The 15,000-nt window shown below is 41.6% G+C and overlaps 1 long non-coding RNA gene across 1 annotated transcript in view; it reads right to left on the bottom strand.

Moving 5' to 3' along the window:
• Positions 1 to 10,015: 10,015 nt before the first annotated feature.
• Positions 10,016 to 15,000, bottom strand: part of LOC145660421 (uncharacterized) — an 8,559-nt gene continuing 3,574 nt past the window's right edge. Inside the window, exons 2-3 of the long non-coding RNA XR_014126786.1 lie at positions 12,614 to 12,716; positions 10,016 to 10,225 (exon numbers count right to left, since the gene is read on the bottom strand). This is a non-coding gene — a long non-coding RNA (uncharacterized LOC145660421). The remainder of the gene's footprint in view (positions 10,226 to 12,613; positions 12,717 to 15,000) is intronic.

Genomic DNA, 15,000 nt, shown 5'->3' with positions numbered 1-15,000 from the left:
TCCTTTCTCGAGTGAGACTAGGAGCTCAACACATTGTTACGCCCTTAAACAGTTTCCCTCTCTCTCTCTCTCTCTCTCTCTCTCTCTCACTCTCTCTCTCTCTCTCTCTCTCTCTCTCCTTCTCTCTCTCCCTCTCTCTTCCAGAGCTTTAGGTAATGACCCTGTTTTCTTTCTCCCGTAATCCTCAGCAAACATGTTACAGACGTGTGGACAACACAGACATGAGGACCTATGATTTTAGTCGGGGGACACAGGTGGATGCCGTTTTGTGCCGCTGGCCGGCTGTGCAGTATGAGAGCTCCAAAGGTAGGGCTGGGCTGGGGTGAACTTCGTGCCACCGCGCTTCAGCTGTATTTCAATTACTGCCGTCTCACTTACCAACGTCCATGCCTGCGAGCCCTCCTAAAAAATGACCCATTTCAATGGGTTGAGAAGTATACCGTCGGGGCCAGTACATCAGCATTACAGTATTACACATTATAAGCAATAGCTGCATTACTGCATCTTACAACCTTCTGGGATGACCACATTTCTTTGTTCACTCTCCTCTGAGACATGCCCGTCTTGTCTATATACTCACCTGACGGGCTTTGCCACTGATACGCAGGCTTTCTTGTGCGTATGTTTTTTTTAATGTTTTGTAGTGTCCATGCTTGATCAAAACTGTTCTGACACCTTCAGGCTTCCCAAATGAAGTACTGAAAATTCCATCTCAGGGACTAGAAGTACCTGGGACAATACACAACCGGGGCCCAAGGAAAACCACACGAGATCTTGCATCCTCCTACGAGGACACCGAAATTTTGAGCATGGTGCCTGCTGTCCTTATACAAGAATACACCTTTTTCAGTATTTATTTATTTTTCATTTTTTCTAATTCATATTTGATGTCACTGTGGGGTTTTAAAAGTTAGCAGGAGCTGCTGGTAACAGAGCAGAATCAACATTGTCCAGGTGCGATGAGGGGAACCAGAATATGCCATGAGCCATCGATTCTTAATGTAGGGATGATTTTCATGCGAATAAACAACTGCACTACATTCAAACCCACACACATACACACACTCGCACACACACACACACACACATACACACACACACACACACACACACACACACACATACACACACACACACATACACACACACACACACACACACACACACAGACACACACACACTCACACACACACATACACACACACACACACACACACACACACACAGACACACACACACACACACACACACACACACACACACACACACACACACACACACAGACAGACAGAGAGAGAGAGAGACTCGCATAAAAAATGATAAAGTGCAACTCAAAACCTAAAGCAGTCCTCATCACTCAGCGTGAAAGGCAGCATAATCATACAGGCTTTATTCTATATGCATTTTGTCTTGAGGTTCGTAAATTACGACTGCCGGAGCAACTCTCAATGCAGTAGTTCTCATTAATGACACGTGGCGGGAGTAAGAACACTGTCGCCCGATTCGCTGTGGCCTTGTTGGGCCACGTGCCTAAACTGTGGAGCCAAAGGAAAATAATTGGACAGGAAGAGAAGCAAACAGTAGGAAATCAGAGATCTGCTTCTAGAAATGCATTAATCATTTTTCTTTCTTTTTTTTCTTTTTGGCTTGAGCCACTATTTGAACTTTTGAAAATTTACTCCACTCTTAAAAAAGCTTGTGACAACCAGGCTTACAATTCCTCTTTGTCTTCATTTAGCTGTTTTTGAACAGGTTGCTGAAAGACTGCTTTCGGTAATGCACTGCTATGAGTGAACTGTGTGCAGATATGGTTGAGTCCTCATGTCTCCCTCCATACACACCGCCAGTGAGAATCAGATCTTACTGGTCCTAATGTCGTTCAGTGTAATGTCTTTCACAAAAGACATTGTCAAAACCTGGCTTAACAAAACACCTTTCAAACTGGGAACATAAGAGCCCTGAAGTTTAGTCTGTAATGATAATATATTGGTAATATCCCATAGCCATGTACTGATACTTGAATGTCCTATAAACCTTGGGACTTCTCAGTTATTCCCAAATTATCTGGACTTTCCAGCAATGTGCCCAATCAACCTTTGCTATTCATATCTTCCTTTATTGCACCAAAGTATAAGATATATTTGACCTGAGGCTTATGCGTGTAGCATACTCAATTATAGTATTGAATATTAGCAGACACTGTTGAACTCATGCATAAGTATACTGCTATAAGCAGATATTGTGCTGTCTCTTGTGCTTGCGCTCACACAGGCACACATCAGGAATTCACTGAATATTATATGCACACTTCAGCTCAGCCATCAGAGGACATGGGTTTATTAAACCTCATGGAAAAAGTTTAAATCTAGATAGGTCTTTCCTTTGATCCAACACACACACAGAGGGGGGGAAAAACAATAATTTCAAATGACTTACCACCCTGGTATGCCAACGACAGCAATCTATAAAAGCCATCATGCAGTTCATTATCACTGTTGCATGTTTTTTGCAATCATCTATCTCGTCCCTTTTGTGACGGTCGACAGTGTGCTAGGGGTTCCTTATCTTAACCGTTGTAACTTACATGGAATCGCAAACTTTCAGACTCGGATCAGCCAAAAGCACAACTTCAGTGATTCCTGTTATCCTCAGTTTAACCAGGGGCTCACATTTTTAACAAAACCCCTCCCTGACACACAGTCGCTTAATGCTTCTGGTGACGAAAATAACAGGGCAAAAATGGAAATGTACATTTATAACCCAAAACAAATGAACGCGACTTCGCTAAATGAAATCAATGAGAGATAGATTGTTAATGTGAAAAAAATTGACATGACGCTTCTAAGCTTGGATGAAGAATAAGCAGCAGTCTGCTTCTCTATATGAGTGTGTGTGTGTGTGTGTGTGTGTGTGTGTGTGAGAGAGAGAGAGAGAGAGAGACAGAGAGAGAGAGAGAGAGAGAGAGAGAGAGACAGAGAGAGAGAGAGAGAGAGAGAGACAGAGAGAGAGAGACAGAGACAGAGAGAGAGAGACAGAGAGAGAGAGAGAGAGAGAGAGAGAGAGAGAGAGAGAGAGGGAGACAGAGACAGAAAGAGAGAGACAGAGAGAGAGAGACAGAGAGAGAGAGAGAGACAGAGAGAGAGAGACAGAGAGAGAGAGAGAGAGAGACAGAGAGAGAGAGACAGAGACAGAAAGAGAGACAGAGAGAGAGAGAGAGAGACAGAGAGAGACAGAGAGAGAGAGAGAGAGACAGAGACAGAAAGAGAGAGACAGAGAGAGAGAGACAGAGAGAGACAGAGAGAGAGAGAGAGAGACAGAGAGAGAGAGAGAGAGAGAGAGAGAGAGAGAGAGAGAGACAGAGAGAGAGAGAGAGAGAGAGAGAGAGAGAAAACATAATTCACGCTGGCGTGTTTGATTATAACGTATCATGCCATCCCTTGCTCTTTTCATTGGCCCTTTCAACATCCTGTTAAACAAATAAAAACAAATGCTTCAGGCAATAAGATATCAATCAAAAATAAAATATTAATTCAATCAGAGCCCATTCACAGACAGATAACCCCCAAATCAGAACTGATTAGAAAATAGCATTAAAATGACCGTCCAGTGTAAAGAAAGCTATAGCTCTATAAAGATAAACACTTCGAAGATTGCCATGTCAGCCTGATCTGGTCCTTGTGCTTTGATTCGCCAGTGCAAATCTGTAGAATTGATCGCCACTTGATTCTACACGACGCCTATACTGTGTGATAAAATTAATAAATGTCTTCTGGTAATTTTGTGTGTCATGTACAGATTTACCACAGGTCTACTATGTAAAAGATTACAGCACGTGCTCTGAACGAAGACTCAATCCTTTTTCTTGAAGAATCATCGACCATCTTCTCAATGGATATTGTAATATATGGCTACATAGTTATTTCTTGTTCTGTTTTAGTTTTCTGTTTAATTTGTGTGTCAGTTCGTAACTGTTTGATCCTCTTAGTCATATTACTCTATATTTATTAATTTTCTAAACTACAGTTTACAAGTTATTCAGTTATATATTCTGTTAATCAGTTATATTGGCCAGAGCCCTCAGTTTCAGGGGTTAACTGCTATTTTCTGTTAAAATTTACTGGTATTTTTTAAACCTTCTTGTATTTTACATTTACATTTATGGCATTTGCCAAATGCTCTTATCCAAAGTGACTCACATATTTATTTTAGATTATTTGATTTGCTATATTCTGTAAATTGTAATTTTTATTATTATTATTTATTATTGGACATTAAAAATGTATTTGAATTACTATTCACCCAATCACCCTCATACTGCATAGATAGTACCGCAAACCTTCAAAGCAACAACTTTTCAGAGAGCTGAAGCACACCTGTGCTGTGAGCTTTTTTTGGTCTAATTATCACAAAACTTAAAGGCGTTTCATTCTTTTTCTCACAGACCTATGGAATGCCTAGTTGGCATCAAAGGGACAGTCGACTTTTAATTCATGCAAAAGAGTCAAAACAGTCAAATAATGGAGATTTCTAGCAAAGGCCAATGTGTGTGCAGTAAAGATGCAATTAGAGCTTAGGAATTTCACATGGGCTTAATGCAAAGGTTGCAGCATGGTCACACACACACACACACACACACACACACACACACACACACACACACACACACACACACACACACACCCGTCCCTGTTGTGGGGACCAAGCACTGACTTAATGTTAAAACAAAATTTAGAGACACCTCGCCTTTTTCTTTGTTCATGGATTTTGTAATGAAGGTTTTGTTATATTAAAGCAGCTATTTACTATACGTTGGTTATATATATATATATATATATATATATGGGAGGGGGGGTTCTTCAGTTTTGCAGTGATTATAAATAATTATGGCAAGATCTAAACAGCTTTCCATTGAAACACAGCAGTCTGTAGTTGTGTTAGGAGTTGAAGGTTATTCTTATCGACCATTTGCTAAGACACTAAAGATTTCTTAAAATGGGGTTTAATGCAGCCTTCAGAAAAAAGCCTGGCTCCAGCGCAGATGAAAAGATGAGCAGACAACCAAAATACAGCACTACTCGAGAGGGCAGATGCATCAAACTGTCCAACCTACTTAAACTGTCCTCAGCGGACAGCAGCACTTATTCCAGGTGCCAGTCTTATCAACTACCTTATCCCGAAGGCTCTGAGGTGCCTGGCTTGCAAGCACGGTTTTGTGCAGAATGGAAATAAAAAGATAGCCCATGGACAGCGAAGTCCAAGGTCAAAGTCTTTGGGTCAAAAAGATGCAAGGTGCGATGCCAAGGCTGTGTGAGGATGCTAGCCGAACGCCCCATGGCAACTTCCCAGCATGGCAGAGGGAGTGGCATAGTGCGTGGCTGTTTCAGATCTCGGAAAGTTGCATGATCGGTGTTGGGTGCATGGAATCCTGGAACCGGATTTGCTCCCGTTCTGTTCTGCAGCACTTCTGCTGTCCTTATGGACTGGGTTTGCAAGTGGGGCACACTTTGCATTCCAGGAAGACAACGATCCCAAACCCTTCACAGGAACGCCGGAAGAATGTGACTGCTCAAATGATTAGGAATTAGAGGATGACTTCCATCTAACTACACATGCAGAAGGTATTTCTAATAAATACAGGCTTTCAAACTAAATGGTGAGTGTATCACTTTGTATTTTATAATATACAAAATTCATAAGTGAGATCAAAAACTAACTTCATAAATCATTGTGTTCACACTTAGGTCCTCACAAATATAGGAATACGAGTATACACACACACGCGCGCACACGCACACACACACACACACACACACACACACACACTCTGAATTACATTAAAGACAACATACAATAGGCCTATCATGAAATAGACCAAACAGGGTAAATGGGAAAATAATCGCTGTCTAACAGCAGATTTAATTTAGATATAGCAAACATGTTATGTGATAGCATTCTCTTTTAATGCAACTGTGTTTGACACCGATGAATAATGGGTTACAAGAGATTTTGATTGGCTTTCTTATACCCTATTTTCATGTTCAATCTCTCTCTCCCTCTCTCTCATGTTTCTTACATTCACACACACACACACACACACACACACACACACACACACACACTCTCACCACACACACTCACACACTCACACACATACACACACACACACACACACACTCACACACACACACACACACACACACACTCACACACACTCACACACACACTCACACACACATACTGACACACACACACACACATGCACACACACACACACACACACACACACACACACACACACAGTAAACTAATTAATGATCAGCTGTTTTTATTTTTCTTATTTATCTTTTGCTTTTGTCACAAAAGATAAAAAACGGCTTGGTATCATCCACGATAAATGTTGGCATCAATCAAGGCACCTCAGTTCTGTTATACAATACTCATCTATATGAACCATGAAAAACCTTGGAAACTTGTAGCATGGATCACTAATTCATCAAAGACTCCGGGCCCACCAGACAGGGGCAGGAAGTTTTGTATCACAGGGCAGATGTCATTAGTTCCCTTGTTCTCTGTTCTACCACAACGTTCCAGCTCGGAAATGGAACCAGACACTTCTCAGTGCTTAGGGTGCAACATTAATCACACCATCCTCTTATTGGAACAGATAAAAGCAGATAAAATGGCTGACATGAGGAGCGCACTGATAAAGATGTGTGTATGATAACAGTCTTACAGTAACTAGAGATAGGGTGTTATTAAATTTTGTTGGAGGGGCTGCACAGTGGAAATCAAAGCCAAAGGTGAAGAAAGCGATGTATCAAAGGTGCACCATAGAGCGTTATTACAGTTGAAAATGACAGAAGAGCATTTTGGGGCCTGGTCCCCCCTCTGTAAATAATAGAAAGTACCTAAGATTTTGTGTCCCCATCTCAGACCAAGTGTCCACATGAGAAATGGAGGCGTGAACCCACATGGCCGTGGGTGCAAACACAATCTACAGCTCATTGAAGGGTTAGGCAAAGCAGGCTGCCCTTCTAAGTTCTCCACATTTGGACTGAAGTTGTACACATTCTGTAGCTTCCTGACTCTGGAATAATGACTGGAATAATACAAGAGAAATGTTTCCCTCAGTCAGCAGACCGATGTAGATTGAGGCAAACTGAGTCTTTATAGATAAAATGAAGAGCTGAGGCAGCTCAGACTCCCGGAAGGAATATGAAAAACAAAGAACAATGCTGACAAATATGGTTTAGCAACTTTCATTTAATGGTTGAAACTGATCTAGGGTGGTGTTTTGGCCTTTTATAATAATTTTGAAAACGTGTATATAAGGCCTACTAAATATTCATGACCACAAAAGAGCTTTTCCGTACTAAATGGCATAACTAACATGGAAGAGAACACATGTGCCTAACCACACCTGCCTGTTTCACATGTGCCTGGAGAGTTTGGTATAAATTATTTATGAAATATGAACTATGAAATAGCCATCAAGATTCAGACACTATTGCTGGTTTCCAGACTGAATATTAAACCACTTTGATGGCGTCCCCCAACCAGCTGTGTCTGTCAGGTGGAGGTGGCATTACATGTGGCTTTTGTTTATCTTTCATTTTTTGCTACACGTGTTCTCTGTTTTGGTTTATTGCCACGTCCCACTCAGGTGGTGGATGTTTCACCAGGAGTCACTGCATTCTGCCATTATGTCTTTATACTGTTGTTGGTCATTGATAATGTTACACTGGCCTTCTTTATTTCTGGTTAGTGCACTTTTATGTTTCTTTTTTACCTTTTTGTTTGTTTGCATGCTGTGTTAGCTGTTCTCCACCTTAATAGCGGACTCGCTAGCCTGGAGTGTGGTGTTCCTCGGTGCTCACTGGGGGCTCATTCCATCCCGGAGCTCTCTGCGTGGGCATGGAAGTCCCGGAGTTGTTCCAGGAGGCGTGGGTGGTTCTTCACAGGTCACTACGCCACCTGTTTGTTATTATATTATTATGTTCTTCCATTTATAAGATCTTTCTGTACCAAAGGTTGTTGTCAGATATTGATGCTATTACGCTGGCTTTCTTCAGTAGTGATTAGTGCACATTTATGTCCAGTTTCATTTCATTAGTTTCAAACTCCTCAGATGGAGACTTGCATTTTTTCTCTTCTTTTCCTGCACATTCTTTTTCTGTTGAAACCTTTAGTTTTAGTCTTGACAGGTTAACTTTTAATTAAAACTTATGCTTGTTTTGTAATCTCAAAACCTAGTAATTTTTTGATTAACCTCAGGTACGTTTGGTTCTCTGTTCATCTATAGTTCTGATTAATCATTTTCCTTTTAGAAGAACACAGCTGTATATCTGTAAGACATGAGACAGCCTAATTAGCTCTTTTTATGAACAGCACCTGCAAAGATTAAATGGGAGAATTGAAAATAGAAAGAAATGCAAATCTTGATAAAGTAAAAAACTGGAAAAAATGACCAGAATACTTCTGACCTTCATTATGAACCACTCGCATTCAGGAGAAAAACTGCTCTGGAGAAAAGAGAGACTCAGGTCTGCATATAATTTCTCTTTTAGCCCTCAACTTGTCTGGCTTTGGTTGCCAGTACAGTGCTAGGCACCGTGTGCTTGTGGCAGGGAGGCAATCGACTTCTGGAAAAGACCCTTTTCTGGCTCCCTAGCTACATCTGAGTAGTGTGGTATGCACAAGTGGCACTAATGAGGATGAAAACCAGTCTTGAATGGATGACATCCACATGAGCTTGTGAAACTTTGGCATGAACTTTAAAAAAAACCCAAAACTGTTAACAGTCTAAGACCTATTCACCTTGCTTATCCAAACTTCACCAAGAGCTCAGAGTAAGACTTTTGGGAAGTGTCCAGCAGCAAAATATTTAATACAGTGTAATGGGAGAACGCTGACAGTTTGTGGTATCCTGACAAATTTACCACAGACTTCTGTGAGTGATATGATATTGATGGATGCATAAGATGTGTTATTCACCCTGTGTGGCTGATTACATTTGAAAGAACAAGGCCTCCATTAGTCAATCACATCCACTGCTATATACCTCTAGGAGACATCAAACACACTTCTCTCATAGCCCAACAAACTATGAATAGAAATCTCCCAGTGCATGTAGATGGGCATCTAAGAGCAAACTACTCTTAGATGATTTTCAGTCCACAGGTTTACAGAGAGATTTTCAGGATTCTAGCTAGTCTCATCATGAATTTAATTCTACATCTCTACAGAACCATGTGAATTCATTTAGAAAAATGTAACAGCCTCAATGTCATTACCAACTCAAGGTCACGAAGTTGCAGTTCAGTATTTAACAAAAGAATTCTGACATTTCTTATAAGAAGAAGGGTCTCATATATGAGTGACACTGTTTAAGAAGAAAGACAGGACTGCTAAGTCACATCAAGCCTTATCTGCATGAGTAGAACCAGGTGTGAAGAACAGTATCCCCAAGACTGGAGTTGAGACCCAGCTGGAGCCTGAGGTAAGACTGCATGGCTTCACAGTGTGTCATGCTTAGCAGAATCCACACCAGACTGACCTGTTGCATTATCCTGCATTGTTTATGTACTGGCTAACTAATGACACAAGAATCTTTTTCATGGTGTAACAATAAACAACCCCCTGCTTTAATGTTAGCAGAGGTGTTCATTCACACAGAGTCTGAAGGTTTGTAAGATGGTGAGATCGGCAAAAGAAAAAACACACAATGTTTCCAAGACAAACAAGTAGCAATGATCAACCAAAAGCCAAGTCAGGAACATATGATGAAGCCTATTTTGTGCTTGGATTCCCAGTCAATATGGTGGGAGATGAGAAAGCCCAGTGCGTATTTTATGTCTGCAAACTCGCGGTTGATGGTATGAGACTCAACATTAAGAGGACTCTTAGAGTCATAACACCCGAGTCACATCAATATGCCACTCAAGTTCTTTCAGAGATTGAACTTCATTGTTATCATTCTAGAAAAGTAACTGAAATTTTATTTCATTTTCCCCTATTGCTGAAAAGGCATACAGACTGATGAAACAATCTAGTGACAAATGTAAGAAAAAGTGGTTTGATAAAGTTGAAGTGAAAGTTGGAGAGCCACTGCTTTAAGTCATTTTTGCATGAATGCACAAGGGTGCATAGTGTACCACACCAATCTGACATGATCATGCAGGAATGCTTCAGGTTCAGTTTCCATCCAAGATATTGCATTCCCCTTCTGTAAACACACACACACACACACACACACACATACAACTACCTTTAAAAAACCCTCCATTACAGCTTTACCAAAAAACAAACATTTTAATTTGTCTCGAAGAGATTGTATCCTTAAAGCTGTGTGGAGCCATACTTATCATCCCAACTTCAATACTTCTAAGCTTTACACTGGTCATGTTTTTGAATGCCATTACGGTTGATATTGATGCCAGAGCAGTTGATATTGTAGTTGATAGAAAGCTACTGGAACACTAGAAAATGAAGCAAGTCTATTTAGTGAATCAACAGAAACAAATTGAAATTCCAAGATATGAGCTATAACCAGAGAAACACTGTAAAATACATTCACCAATGCCTTTGAGTGGAAATATGTAGGAAAGGCCTACTTGCGCTTTTGGTTGGAAGAATCTTCAGCCGTTTAGACCTTCCCTAATTATTCTGTGCAGATAGTGAAAGACTAGGCTAGGGTGGTGTTTGAGTACCTACAGACCCTGTGTGACCATGCAGAACAAATTCTGTTATTCACTGACTGTTAACAAAAAAGAAGCAGAGAAATATGAGGGACATGGAAGGGTGATTCACTCCACCACTTCTGTTCACTTCAGTCAGAACACTCTCTTCAAACTCTAAAAAGTCACAGTTAAGGCCTCACAACAGGATCCTTTGTAGGAGGCTTGTGACAGAGTTTGAATGAATGAGCGATTGCAAGAAATAGTGAGAGAGAGAGCTAGCTACTTTGCACTCTTCAAAACTCTGACACTCAGGAGAAAAGGGGAAAATATTAGAATTCTGCTACAAAATGCAATATCGGCATTCTAAAAGCAATTTCATTATTAATCCATCAGCCCAGGGTTCCTTCTTTTGAGAAAGCACCTAAGTGCTCACAGAAGTAATTTTTTCCTAATCTGACATAATTACAATATTATAATAATACCAATTTGCTATAAGTAGTACATGCCATATGCACAGGAATACTAAATTTTGTTTATGTTAATACATTGACGAGAAAGTGCTGACTGTTAGCCGGCAGGAAGCTTCTAGAAGCCACGGAGGCAGCATTTGCTCTCGTCAGCACACCAAGTGTCTCATTCGCCCCTAGCACATGCTCGTCAGAAATTAACACTGTTAATTTTCTATGAGGGAGAAGGGAGCGAGAAAAAGAGCTGATTTTCTCTGTCAGGTCTGAAGTCGCTGGATAGGGGCTGAATTAACAGCATGGGGACATGTGGAATATGTTATGAGTCTGCATTAATAGGGGATCTGGGGTTATGGCGATGTGATATTGGGCCGGCGTCTGCTTTCATAAAATTGAGCTTGCTACCAGCAATCTCCTGCTGGCTATGAAAAAGTAAGTTATGATAGATGTCCTTCTGGTCTACTCCCATGGAGATACCTGGCCTTTCCCCCAGTCGTAGCAGGAAAAATATAGGAGTGTGTGTGTGTGTGTGTATATATATATATATATACACACACACACACACATCACCCCTTCTTTCTTTCGACCACAAACCACACCTCTGTTCATTTACATTTACAGCATTTAGCAGACACTCTTATCCACAGAGCGACTTACAAAAGTGCTTTGTCATTTACTCATAGACTATATCCTAGTACAGTACAGTAGGTTACAGGCCAAAATACCAATGATCTAGAATATTGTAGAAAGGATCAATGCTGATACCTAGAAGTATAAAATAAATAAGGTCTTAAACAATAAGTGCTATAAACAATAAGTGCTAGAGTTTGTTAAACAACATGAACAATACCCTACAATAAGTATTGATTTAGTCAGTCAATTTGGGAGCAGGGTCAGTGGTCATTTAAATATTCCACAAATAGAAGGGTCTTCAGTCTGAATTTGAAGACTGCAAGGGACTCTGCTGTCTGGACAGCAAGTGGAAGTTCATCCCACCATCTAGGAGCCAGGACAGAAAATAGTCTGGATGCTTGTCTTCCAAGAGACTTGAGGCAAGGTATTTCAAGCCGAGCTGTACTTGTGGTTTGAAATACTTGAGGTACGGATCGGGCTTTGACCTTTGACCTCATGTATGGAGGGGCTGGTCCATTTTTGGCTTTGTAAGCAAGCATCAGGGTTTTAAATCTGATGCGTGCAGCTATAGGGAGCCAATGAAGGGAGTGCAGCAGTGAGTATTGTGTGAACCTAGGAAGATTGAAGACCAGTCATGCTGCTGCATTAAGGATGAGTGGTAGAGGTCTGATGGCTCTTAGAGAAAGACCAGCAAGTAATGAGTTGCAGTAGTCTAGTTTTGAGATCACAAGAGACTGCACAAGCACCTGGGTAGCTTCCTGTGATAGAGAGGGCCGACTCCTTCACAAAGGCGAATCTGCAAGGAAACTGTGAAGTCATGGTAAGGGTTGAGAGTACCTGGGATGAACAGAAGCTCAGTTTTACTGGGGTTGAGCTTCAAGTGTTGGGCTGTCATCCATGACGCGATGTCAGTCAAGCATGCTGAGATACATCTGGAGACCTGCGTGTCAGAGGGTGGAAAAGAAAGAAATAATTCTGTCATCAACATAGCAGTGGTAGGAGAAACCATGAGAAGATATTACATCACCAAGAGAACGAGTATACAAAGAGAAGAGAAGGGGGCCTGATACTGAGCCCTGTGGAACACCATTAGAGAGTCTACATGGTTTGGATGTGGATCCTCTGCATGTCACCTGATAGGACCTTCCCTCCAGATAGGACTGAAACCATTTGAAACCTGTCCACCCCCTCTCTCCACTGTACTTCATTACAAACACCTCTGTCCACCCCCCCACCATACTTCATTACAAACACCTCTCTCCACCCCTTCCCCACCATACTTCATTACAAACACCTCTGTCCACCCCCCCACCATACTTCATTACAAACACCTCTCTCCACCCCTTCCCCACCATACTTCATTACAAACACCTCTCTCCACCCCTTCCCCACCATACTTCATTACAAACACCTCTGTCCACCCCCCCACCATACTTCATTACAAACACCTCTGTCCACCCCCCCACCATACTTCATTAAACACCTGCCCCACCCCTCCTCCCACCATACTTCATAATAAACACCTCTCTCTAGCCCTCCCCCACTGTACTTCACGCAAGGACTGAATAGAGAAGATGACACTCGGACTGAGATAACCACCGTCAGCCGTGGTCGAGGATCTGTGGTCCCGAATAATCAGATCCTCCATCCCGAGGTGCCAGAGTTAATCAATGTTATTCATATCTGCCGAGCCCCTCCACAATATGCAATGGTCTCTTTTTTGCCTGAATTAGGGGAATTTTTTCTCCCTACTCTGAGCTCCACTTTGAGCTGCGAGGGCTTTTAAACACTGTGAAGATGATGTAACAGAAAAGCAATGACATCGATCAGCAGCACCTCGGTATCCCTTTCACACTCATCAAAGATCCTCCTGGATTAGTGGGTGTTCATTGATCTGGTTTTGCTGCTTGCTTGCATATGCCTGTCTTTTAAACGTACTGAATTATAGTGTGGATGTGTTCCAAAGCCACTTTTTTTAGTTTGCTTTTGCCTTTTGCTTAAAACAAACAATGTTGTGCTGTATTAGTCCTTCGCTTTGCTGACTTGCAGTGAATTGCATGCAGCCCAAATACCAAATACTCCTGGCTTTGATGCAAATCTGATGTTACAGCTCAGTGGAGGCCTCAGGTTTTCTGGGTCCAGAGGCTGTATTCAAACAGCACTGAATCTCTGCTTCATGCTCAAGTGCAAATCCAGCCATGACGCTGCAAAATGGCTGGCATGCAATTGGGCCATGTGCATTTTCTGACCAAATAAAATGGCAGCGTATTAGTCATTGCTTCTGGAACAGATGATTTAGAGGAGCCAGAGGTGCTGTGGTGCCTTTGTTGCTATAATTAGGGGATGCCAATGAACACCACTTAAGGTGGCACTTAACAACTCCAAACATCACTCTCCCGTACACAAACCCCAGCATGACCCATCACACTAGATTAACAGGATCAATGCAGGAGCAACAAAGTGACAAAGTGAGACTAAGTAAGCCAGCATTTCCCTCTCTGGCTATAGCTTCCCTTTCTTCTCTCCTTATTTTTTCATTCTCTTTCTATGGTCTCTATGGCAAGGGAACAGCAAAGGGCTAGCAGCCACCCCAAGACAGCTTTATGGAGGCTAATAAAAAAACTAAAATTACAGGGACCCAGATTAGTCTTAAATAAATAATTGGGTTCCCCCATCTTTATAGGGAGAAGCTCACATTCAAATAGAGCGATCTCCCCTCAGGGGAAGAATGTGGAGCAGAACTGATGGTGGGTAGATCACAGCCTGTCCTGTACTGAAACAGCTTTGCGATGTTGAGATTCAAGACAACCATATCACCTTGCAGAGACTCTAAATGAGAGCGCACATACATCGGAATTAATCTCTTCTCATGTCCTCATACTGTCTGCCTGGTGATAGTGATGTTTCATATGAGTTTTCTTTTAGCTTAATATGATCCTTTTCAGAATTGTAGGTGGGGGACTTTAGTAAGTGCTTTAGTAAGACGTGCATTAGTAAGGCGAAAATATTTTGGCTTTCCTCAATAATAGGACCACTAACTTGATCTCGTGTAAGAGTAGCAATGTAGCCACTTCTGGTGCACTGCAGATTGTTATACGGATCAAGAGCTAAACGTGGCACTGACCAGCAAGCCGGTTGTCAGTTCTCGTTCAGGGGCGAGAGCGGTCAGTTTCGGTGCCTGTACCAATTGGGCATTAGTCAAGTGGAAAATTAAACAAAAGTCC

This window comes from Electrophorus electricus, chromosome 2, assembly GCF_041902795.1.
Source record: "Electrophorus electricus isolate QZ-2024a chromosome 2, ASM4190279v1, whole genome shotgun sequence".
Lineage (NCBI taxonomy): Eukaryota > Metazoa > Chordata > Actinopteri > Gymnotiformes > Gymnotidae > Electrophorus > Electrophorus electricus.
The sequence above is the reverse complement of the archived record's forward strand: the minus strand, read 5'-3'. Positions and strand labels throughout refer to the sequence as shown.